Here is a 10,197-nt window from a genome sequence, read left to right as displayed (position 1 = left end):
CTGTTCTCGGGATTGGATTGGAAGCCTGACATCTAGTAATGTTCCATAAATGTTACTCAGCTGAAAGAATGAAACTACTTCTGGTCTTCCTAAGCCAAACCTGACGATATTTCCAAGATTTGCGGCCAAAGCAAAACAATCCATTACCAATATTTTTGCTTTTAAACCCCAAAAGTAAAATTCTTCTAGTAAATCCTAAAACTAATGAAATTAAAAAAATGAAGTATTTTTCATTCATAGGCCTAGACTATAGATAAAATAATTTCAAAAAATGTTTTGAGGCTGGAGAGATGACTTAGCAGTCAAGAACACTGACTGCTCTTCCAGGGGACTCAGGTTCAATTCCCAGCACCCACAATGTGACTCACAACCTTCTCAGATTCCAATCCCAGGACATCCACTAGGTCCTGCACACACATACTACAACATAAATGCATTCTGGAAATACTCATAACATAAAATAATAAATAAAACTTCCAAAACTGTTTAAAAACTGTTATGGAACAACTAAAAAGACTCAGTAGAGCCTAAATTCTATAAAAGATCACATTTTACTGTGGGCATGCACCACTTTCTCCGGGGCAACTAAGCTATCTTTCAGCTTCTTTTGTTATCAGGCTCTGCCGGGTGTGGCTAAAATTCCTCCGCAAGGTGGATGTCATCTTTCTAAGTTCCCCTGACAAGAGGTGAGATACCATTAATTCACTATGGAGGAATCAATGAGTGTATTACTCTCACCCACCGACAGTGAGTAAGCAGTTAAGGGCCTGCAAGGGTACACACAGTCACACTGGAACTTGTGAGCTCAGCATAGATGACTACCCCATGACTGATGGAGCCCCCTCATCTCCTCAGCCAGCCACTGTCCTCTAGTTCTTTCCTGGGGCCATGAGCAATTAGGGCAGAGTTGCACACAGCTGGGTGGAGGGTGAGGCTAGAGAGGCAGGTGAGAGTCCCATGACCCTCCTTCCCTTTCCCTCCTTCTATGGGGAATGTCAACAGTCAACAAACCCAGCTGCCAGGAACTTGTACAAGCAGGCACAGCTGGACTCATGAAGACGACGACACAGAAGATAGTCCAGTACACACACATCATGTACTGTCACCCAACGCAATGTGAGAAATTCCATGTGCACTTGTGAAAATCTTCTGCTGAGATTTTCTGTGTGTGTAGTCCAGTTATATGGAGCACTTCCAAGGAGAACTCAAAACCCTATGTTAAAGGGACTTGAGTGGTTTTTCACCTGTGTGTCACTTTGAATGACTACACAGCCTGCCAAGGCGGTTGTATCGACTGTTTGCTGATGTGAACTTTATTGCATGTCTAAGACTGAACATACATATGCTTTTGACCAATTTATATACACTCTAAACAATGTTTTCACATGTGTTAACTATTGCCATTGCCCTAGTAACTCTTCTAGCCAGATGCTATCATTGGCTCCAATATATAGATGAGGAAATCAAGATGCATGCTACATAACCTATCCAAGTTCAGATACATAGGCAGAAGCATAGCTGTAATTGCAACCAGATCTAACTCTGGTTCATGATCATTCCACTGTTAATGTTTTAGAGTTTTGTTACATTCTTTGATGATATAATTTTTTTAAATGAGCAAAATAAATAAATAATAAATCCAACTTTAGTCTTTCTAACAGGTTTGGGTTTCCAAAGACCTGGGGAAATCCTTTGACGTTTGGCACGGAGGGTTTACAGCCTCTAATCATCTAATCCTCGTGCAGTGTTTTGGTATCTACAGGCCTGTCTATAATCTTAATCGCATTGCTACCTGTGACTCTCGTCATTCCACGCCACATTTTTGAAGTGAGAGAATCAGAGATAGGATTTTGTGGGCACCTGGGCGCAAGGGTGAAGAACCCAGGTTCGTGATTTGCATAATTAGGTGGGGAGGAAACAAGCCTTTTATCTTAGACATAGCCTAGAAATGTTAAGAGTGAGCCCTAGGGAAAATCCCCATATAAGAATCAGTTGATGGATCTAATCGATAACCTTACAAAGACTAATCTGTCTATAAACCACAACGGCCATCACGAGAAAAGCCCTAAGGATGCAGGAATAGCACACATACCTCAGTGGTAGCCAACAGCTCTCTAATTTGACTTAAAACCCACTCAACAAGAGGGAAATCCTCTCTAGTCCCCCAAAGGCTCATGTGTTGAAAACTTTGTCTATGCTTGCTGGGCTATTAATAAAAATAGGAGGCCTATTTGGAGGAAGTATGTAACTGGAGCGATTGCTTCAAAGGGTATAATTTATCCTTCCTTTTTTTTTTTCCTTTCCCTCCTGGCCAGCATAGAATGAGCAGCTTTCCTATGCCAGGCCTTCTGCCAGGATGTTCTTCTCACTACAAGCCCAGAAACAACGAGCCAGTTACTCATGGGCCAAATTCTCTGACACTGTGAAACAAAGAAGAGAGTTCCTTATGTTGATTTTTTTTTCTCAGCTATTTTGTTGCAGTGACCCAAAGCTGACTGTCATGATATACATGGATGCTTTGCACTACCAGGGCAGAATTGAGCAATCAAGACCCTCAAGACTGAATATTCCTGGTCTGGCCATCAACAGAAAATGTCTGTCGCCTGTGTTATAAGGAAGACCAAGTTGTGCAGTGTGGTTCGCATCTTTAGTCCCAGCACCCAGGGGGCAGAGGCAGGCAGATCTCTGAGTTCAATGCCAGCCTGGTCTACGGAGCAAGTTCCAGGACAGCCTGGGCTACAGAGAGAAACCCTTTCTCGAAAATACAAAAGAAAAAAGAAAGAAAAGAAAAGGCAAAGAAGAGAAAGAAAAGAAAAGAAAGAATGAAGACTGAAGGATAGGTAGGAGTCTGATTGTGGGGGTCTTGAATAGAGGGGCTACAGTATTCATGCTTGTCTCTCAGTCAACAAAACCACCTGGGTTCCCTGACCAAGAAGAAGCCATGAAGACAGAAGTGTGGTTGAGGACGCTGCTAACCTTTTCATAAGTATTGAAAAAAAAATGGAACTAAAACTAGGAAGCAGAAATTAGTTAGAAGCTGGCTACAATTAGTCTATACAAGGCTGTTAGGATCTGGAGAGGGCACCACTGTCATATATAACATCAGACCCCATTGCCCATGGTGACAAGATCAAGATTTCACTCAGATGTCCTTCTCCAGGTAGCCCAGTGGAAGATGGTCTCATTCTGGTTACAGGGTAAATCCTTACTTATCCCAAGAATCATATCAAAGCTGATGCTGGTTACCAGGTTTTCCCAGCATCCTTTAGTCCCTACCTGTTATAGGGTCCTCCTGGACGGCAACCCCAACCCCTACCCTAAACTTTTCCAGCCCAGGAACTGGGCTGGGTTGCTCTTCCACCAGCTGCTCTTCCCTATATAACCCAACCATTTTGGCTACAAAGGTCCTTTTATTCCTTTCTTTTCTTTTCTTTTTTTTTGTCTCTTGCAGTTTTAATCTCTTGGTTCCTGCTCTCCTGGCCTCTTGGCTTCTGGCACTCCCCTCTCATCCCATGGCCAGGTTCTATTTGCTGGTCCTGTTCACTCTGACTTTCCCAAATGTCTCTGCCTCTGCCTATGCTCTTCCTTAAGTCTCTAATAAAAACCCGAATCCCTTAGGAGCTGTCATGTCCTCCCTTTCTTTCTTTCTTTCTTTCTTTCTTTCTTTCTTTCTTTCTTCCTTCCTTCCTTCCTTCCTTCCTTCCTTCCTTCCTTCCTTCCTTCCTTCCTCCCTCCCTCCCTCCCTCCCTCCCTCTTTCTTTCTTTCTTTCTTTCTTTCTTTCTTTCTTTCTTTCTTTCTTTCATCTGACGCTTCATCCATGCCTTCAGAAAGTCAGATCAGCAGCTTGGTTCAGGGTGGCTTGGGAGGGAGCTCATTTATACCATGGTTTCAGCCATGAACAGAAATGAAGGCACTTATAAGAAATGAATACTTGTTTCACTGCTTATACGAAATGAATCACCCACAGTGCACTCTCAGCAAGTGACAGCCCAGTGAGTCAGCCAGTATGAGGTCAAGAGAACAAGGAGTTCACTTTGTGTGCTTCTGCATGACCCTAACGTGTACTGATACGGTCTCCTACAATACTGAGGCTGTGCACACAGTTTCTAGGGAGGTATAATTATAAGCACATTTATAGGTGTTTAAATTACAGTTGAAACAACATAGTGTTTTATACTGAAATAAAAATCACCTCCTTCCAGATCCCAAATACCCAGCTAGCAGATTCAGGGAAAGAGCAGATAACGATTTTCAAAAACCCAAAGCCACCAAATTTGTAGCAGAAAAAGCTTCATTGAAAGTCACATAGGTAAGTGTAATATCTTTAAAAAACAAAACAGAACATGGCACGACCTACTTTCTGTTGCTTTCATAATGGGCAAAGAGGAGAAATGTGAAACCTAAAGCAAATGATGAATGGCTAATTTGTTGTTATGGAGAGATAGACACATAGAGAAGGTGAGAGGCTGAACAAACGGGAGGGGCAGCAGAGAGGGATGGGGTCGTCCTGTGCATCGTATAAAGACCACAGACGGGTCCCCTGGTGGGTGTCATGGCACATCTACGGCTATGCTTGAGAGCACCAGAACCTTAAACACTACCTAGTCCAGAGAGAGAAAATCAAAACTCGTAAGTACTGCTTTAATAGAATTTTCTAGACACAAAAATAAATGAGGTGATCAATGTAATAGACAAAAAGATCTATGAACAAATAAATGATAAAGACATATCTTCTGTCTTTTGTCACTAAAATAAAATGGGGAAATGATATTTTCAACATAGTAAGTGGTACAAGGACAATCAGAACCACATACAAAAATGTGTTTGATCCCTGTATCATATTGTGTGTGTGAGTGTGTGTGTGTGTGTGTGTGTGAATGTTGATTTGGGATAAACTGCGTTTCATTTTGTTTTTAGGAAAGATGCTTCATTCTTTGTTTTACAACAATGAGCCTTTTTTTTTTAAAGCAGGAAGCTATCCCTCTTTTCAGACCTCAAATTAAACACATCAGTCTATTATTGAGTCAAACAGAAAGCAAACAGAACGCAAAAATGACCCACCTGGTTTCTGCCTGGAGTAGGGTCTTGACACACAATAATTGATAATTTAGCTTCTGTCTTCTCTGTTCACTGGATGTGTACTGTAACCACTTGGCATTTTGGGGAATCCATAAAAGATTTAGATGTCCATCTTCAACAACATGAAGGCCGAAATATGCCCTCAGGTTTATGGGCATAGCTTCTCCTCCTCCAAAAGCTGAACAGTATAAAAGACAGAAAACTGTCAAAAATAAACCACGGGAGTCTATAATCACTTGTCCATCTCTGTCGTGACTGGGCCATGAAATTTCCTGAGGGAAACCCTTGTTGTGTAGCTAACTACCCGCGGGTCACTTAGAAGTAGTCTGGCTCACCAGGTCAGCTGTCCCAAGATTGCAGTTCTTGGGTCCGAGTGACCCTTATTTCACTTAGTAATGGTCCTAAGCCCCTATTAGTGGTGGTGATGGAAGTTGGTATATATCAATAAGAAGTCATAGTATGCTTCCTTTTAAGTGTAAAAATTCTTGACTCAATAAGGAAAAAAAAATATATCCCAAGGCTGCTAAGATCTACTTTACAATAAGACGTTTTGAGAAAGAGAAACTATTCCTATATTTTACAATAGCATATTATTATAATTATTCTGTTCTCATAGTTTTAATCTTTCTGGATATAATCTATAAACTAACATTTGCCATATATATTACATATATGTATGTGTATGCCATGTAGATATGTGCGTGAATGTAGAAAACATAGTGTATGTAAGGCTCAGTACTGCCTACTGCCTTAGACATCCACAGGAGTCTTGGCATGAAGCCCACAAATGAAAGGCAAAAGAGTCGAAGGAGATGACTCAGTAGTTAAAAGCGTGTACTGCTCATGTGGAGGACCTCAGTTTGGTTCATAGCACCCATGTCTGCCACATGACAACTGCCTGTAACTCCAGCTTCAAGGAGATTCACTGCTTCTGGTCTCTGCTTGCATCTGCACTCCTGTGCACATACTTGTAGACAGAGACTGTGCCTTCATCTCCCGGCCACCCAGACCAGAATAATCACACAAAAACTATATTAATTACAACACTGTTTGGCCAATGGCTCAGGCATATTCCTAGCTAGCTATTATATATTAAATTAACCGATTTCTATTATTTTACATTTTACCATGAGGCTCATGGTTTGTTTCCTCACATCTTACTTCTTGGGTGGTTACACAGTGTCTGCCTGACTCCACTTTCTTTCTCCCAGCATTCAGTTTAGTTATCCTGCCAAACTATATTCTGCCCTGCCATAGGCCGAAACAGCTTCTTTATTAACCAATAGTAATAAAACATATTCAGAGTATAGAGAGAGGAATCCCACATCACATACCCCCACACATAAGCACATACATATACATAATTAAAAATAAAATAAATAAAAAAGAAGAACAGACACAAGTGGATAGACTGTCTATCCTTGTGATTTTGTTGAGATCCTTAAGAGGTCCTAGATACAAGTCGTGGACAGATAGGTGAACTGAGACTGTCTTCCCCTGCAACTGTTGATGTATTTATTGCCTGTTACCTGTCTTGATGGAATTACTTGGTGAACAGAAATTCCTTGTACATATATCAGCTTCTCAGCCTTTTCTGTATGGCTAGCACTGTTTTTGCATACTGCTATAAGTGGCTTGTGATTACTCAAAATTAATGAAGAATTATTTCCCCCTTTTTAAAAAATTGCTCTTGCTTTGCTTCACATTTAGATAAATCCTTCCAGAACTCTGTGTGTGTGTGCGCACATTCATTACCCTTAATATACTATCCAGTCTATGTTTGTCTTTGCCGAAATTCAACACTGACACGAGATATCCAAACGTTTCTAAAGAAATTGATGCCAGAATTTAAATGCACAAAGTAAAAATAAATTCCAGTTAATTTTGACATTATCCAAAGTCACTGGGTGTCAATTTAGCTCTTCAGTCGGCCACAACTTCAGTTAGCATGTATCCTAGTTAAAGGCAGGTGTAAGAGATAACACTTTGCTGGGTGGGTGAAGAGAAGGTTCAGTTGCTAAAAGCAGCGTTGCTTTGTAGAGGACTTGGATTCTGTGCCCAGCACCCACATGGTGGCTCACAGCTATCCATGACTCCAGTTCCAGGGGATCTGATGTCTTCTTCTGACCACTGTGGGTACCAGGGATGCACATGGGGAATTTACATGCATACAGGCAAAACATTCCTACCCATAACATACAATAAATAAAAAACTTTAAAAAACTAACCTTAAAAATAATTTAAAACTTAATGAACTTAAGCTACCTTTTAAGTACTTCACAGCTTACAGAACTTTTGGGTCTTAAAATAATTTAATAAATCACTCCCCGATGATTGCTGCCTGTGAAACACTTAAATATTAAGTGGTTAGCCCTGACTCCATTTAGCAGAAGAAAACAGGTTCAGGGAAGCTAGAGGACACACCTAAGGTCGGGAGTGGCTCGGGTGTTTAAGGCATTCTCCTGTTCTTCCCAAACACAGGGAGGTTTCTCGGTACAGACCCGTGCTTCCCTTTCACAGTCAGAACTAAGAGTCCTGACCAGTACAAAAGGGTTTTTGTTTCGGTTTGGTTTTTTTTTTTTGTTTGTTTGTTTGTTCATCCTTTTTTTCCCCCAGTTTTTCCCTAGATGCCTGGTTTATTAAAATCGCTTTGAAGTCATCAACACCTCCAGTGTCCGAGAGAGATCATTTTATTTGGTTTCGTATACATTCACATTCATAACTTAGCTCATGCTTACTAAACTGTCTTCAGAAAGAAGAGATGACTGACAGGAAAGGCCTGCTCTCTATTGGGTGCTGTGGCGGGAAAGAAGGATTTTGTTTGGTTGATTGACAGCTACTGTTGCTGGCTTGCTTGTTTGTTTGTTTTGTTCTGTTATGGATGTGTCCTGGCCTTCTCTTCAGTTTCCTGCACCGCAGCAGAAGTTCTCACAAGGACTTTCAGCTCTGTCTATGTCGCTATCCATGAGTAACATCTCAGAGACTTTCTCTTTTCCTTCCTCTCCGCATAACAAATGTTTGTGTCTTTTGAAAGTTGGGTATCTAATTTCAAAGCAGACAGATAAATTTGCCCGGAAGAAACCCAGATATTAAGTGAGAGGGAAAGCCTTGTCCTAGGGGATTTCAAGATTCAACAAAGGCCCCAAATTACTGATCAAAAAAACCCCACCTCTGTTTTGCTAAAATTCACTTGCAAGAGTGTGTTAAAACTCACTTCTCAGACTTCACCGACGCAAGTGAGGACCATTCCTGCACGCTGGCTGGGCTCTAGATCTCTCAATTATTTCATCCATGGGAACATAAACAATGGGCAGGTATGGTGCCTTATTCTTCTGTAATGACCCTTATCATGCAGATCCAACCCTACAGCTACATAATCAGATGCCCTTAATAAACAATCTGCTTGGGTGTCCACAGGTCAGAGCCTGTGCTGGGAAGACTTGTCAAAAATAGAAAAAAATATGAAAGAAAAATGAGTCATTACAATATGGTCAAAAAAGTCTATTCATTTATTTAAAAAAAATGAATCAATTCAGTTGAGCTCAGGGTCACACTGAAATTCAAGTGACAGTGAATTAAGCTTTTAAATCCTCTAGCTGTTGATTTTTATATTATCCTTATATATTAACAGTGAATGAAAGTTTTTCTTCAAAGTGAAGGAAAAAAAGACCCTGGAAGGTAAATAATTGATCTCAGACTTTTAGATAGTAACAACTTAGTTATCTGAAATGACAATATGGTTACAACGTTCAAAAGCAGCCAGACAGTGGTGGTGTACAGCTGAAATCCCAGCACTTGGAAGGCAGAGACAGGCAGATCTCTGTGAGTTTGAAGCCAGCCTAGAATACAGAGTTCCAGGACAGCCAGGGATACCCACAGATACCCTGTCTTGAGAAACAAAACAAAGAGAGAGAGAGAGAGAGAGAGAGAGAGAGAGAGAGAGAGAGAGAGAGAGAGAGAAGGAGAAAAAGAAGCTTCAAAAAAGATATAAGAGATAGCAGGCTTACCTCTATAGTTTAAATTTATCTACGATAGTCCCAATTTTCGACATAAGGCATTTTCTATCAAATTCTCGTTCCTCCTTCTAAACATGTGCTTGTTGCAGATACAAGCAAAATGCACATTTTTTCTTTTTTCAAAGTGCAAAATTTGTATTTTCTGGACAGACACATAGAGTTCATAATGTATAGATTAAGAGCACAGATTATCTGTCCATATTTAGCACCTAGCATGCAAATGAATATTCAAAGGCTGCATATTCTATATATAATTAATATAATGCCCCAAGTGCACTGTAATTTAGCATTTCTTCAATATTTTTCTTAACAACAGATCCATCTTGGAGATTGTTCCCCTATCAGTTTAAAAAGGATTCCTTCTTTTTTTTCGTAGCTGTCTACTAAAGTATTCTGTTGTTGAGTGGTACCCGCATCTGTTTGATCCGTTCCCTGTTAATAGCTGTTGGGTCGTGTTAAACGTTTGGTCATTCTGAATAAGGGTACAATGGCTATCACACGTGGGAAGCTGTAGAAGTGGAAATTCTGGATCATGTGTAATCTGACAGAAACTGCAGCTTATCTACCACAGGTGGTAGTGCCTCCTGACCTCCCCACCATCCGTGTAAGCAAGCACCAAGGTTCTTTGTCCCATTTACACCGTCTGGAAGAAGTCACTTTTCGTGCCATCAAGGGTGGCCATGACGACTCAGATGTCCTCTGAAAAGAACCCTAGGCCTTAGGATTCACTCTGTGTTTAAATTTGAGAGTGGTTGTTTGACAAGAAAAAGAAGTCTCATCGGCTAACGTTTTCAGGGGCTTCACAGCCCAAGCTGGCGCTGCACACCTGACAGAGGCCTCTGATAGAGTCCAAGCGTGGTGGCGTAGCATCGTGTGTCAGGAACACAGGTGAGAGCAGTGAGCGGTGTGCAAAGGGAATCGGAGAGGAAGAGATGAAAAGAGAGAGCCCGTGAAGGAAACTGAGATCTCTTGAAAACAGCCGTGATATGAATTAATCCCATCCAAACCATCCAAGAAAGAAGTCAGCTTCCTGCTGTAACCATATGGGGCTGACTCACTTTCCACAGAAAACCATTAAGGCCTCTTCAGGACCAGTCATCA

This window comes from Microtus pennsylvanicus, chromosome 5 (assembly GCF_037038515.1).
Source record: "Microtus pennsylvanicus isolate mMicPen1 chromosome 5, mMicPen1.hap1, whole genome shotgun sequence".
In the NCBI taxonomy this organism is placed as follows: Eukaryota; Metazoa; Chordata; class Mammalia; order Rodentia; family Cricetidae; genus Microtus; species Microtus pennsylvanicus.
Note: the sequence above shows the minus strand (reverse complement) of the source record.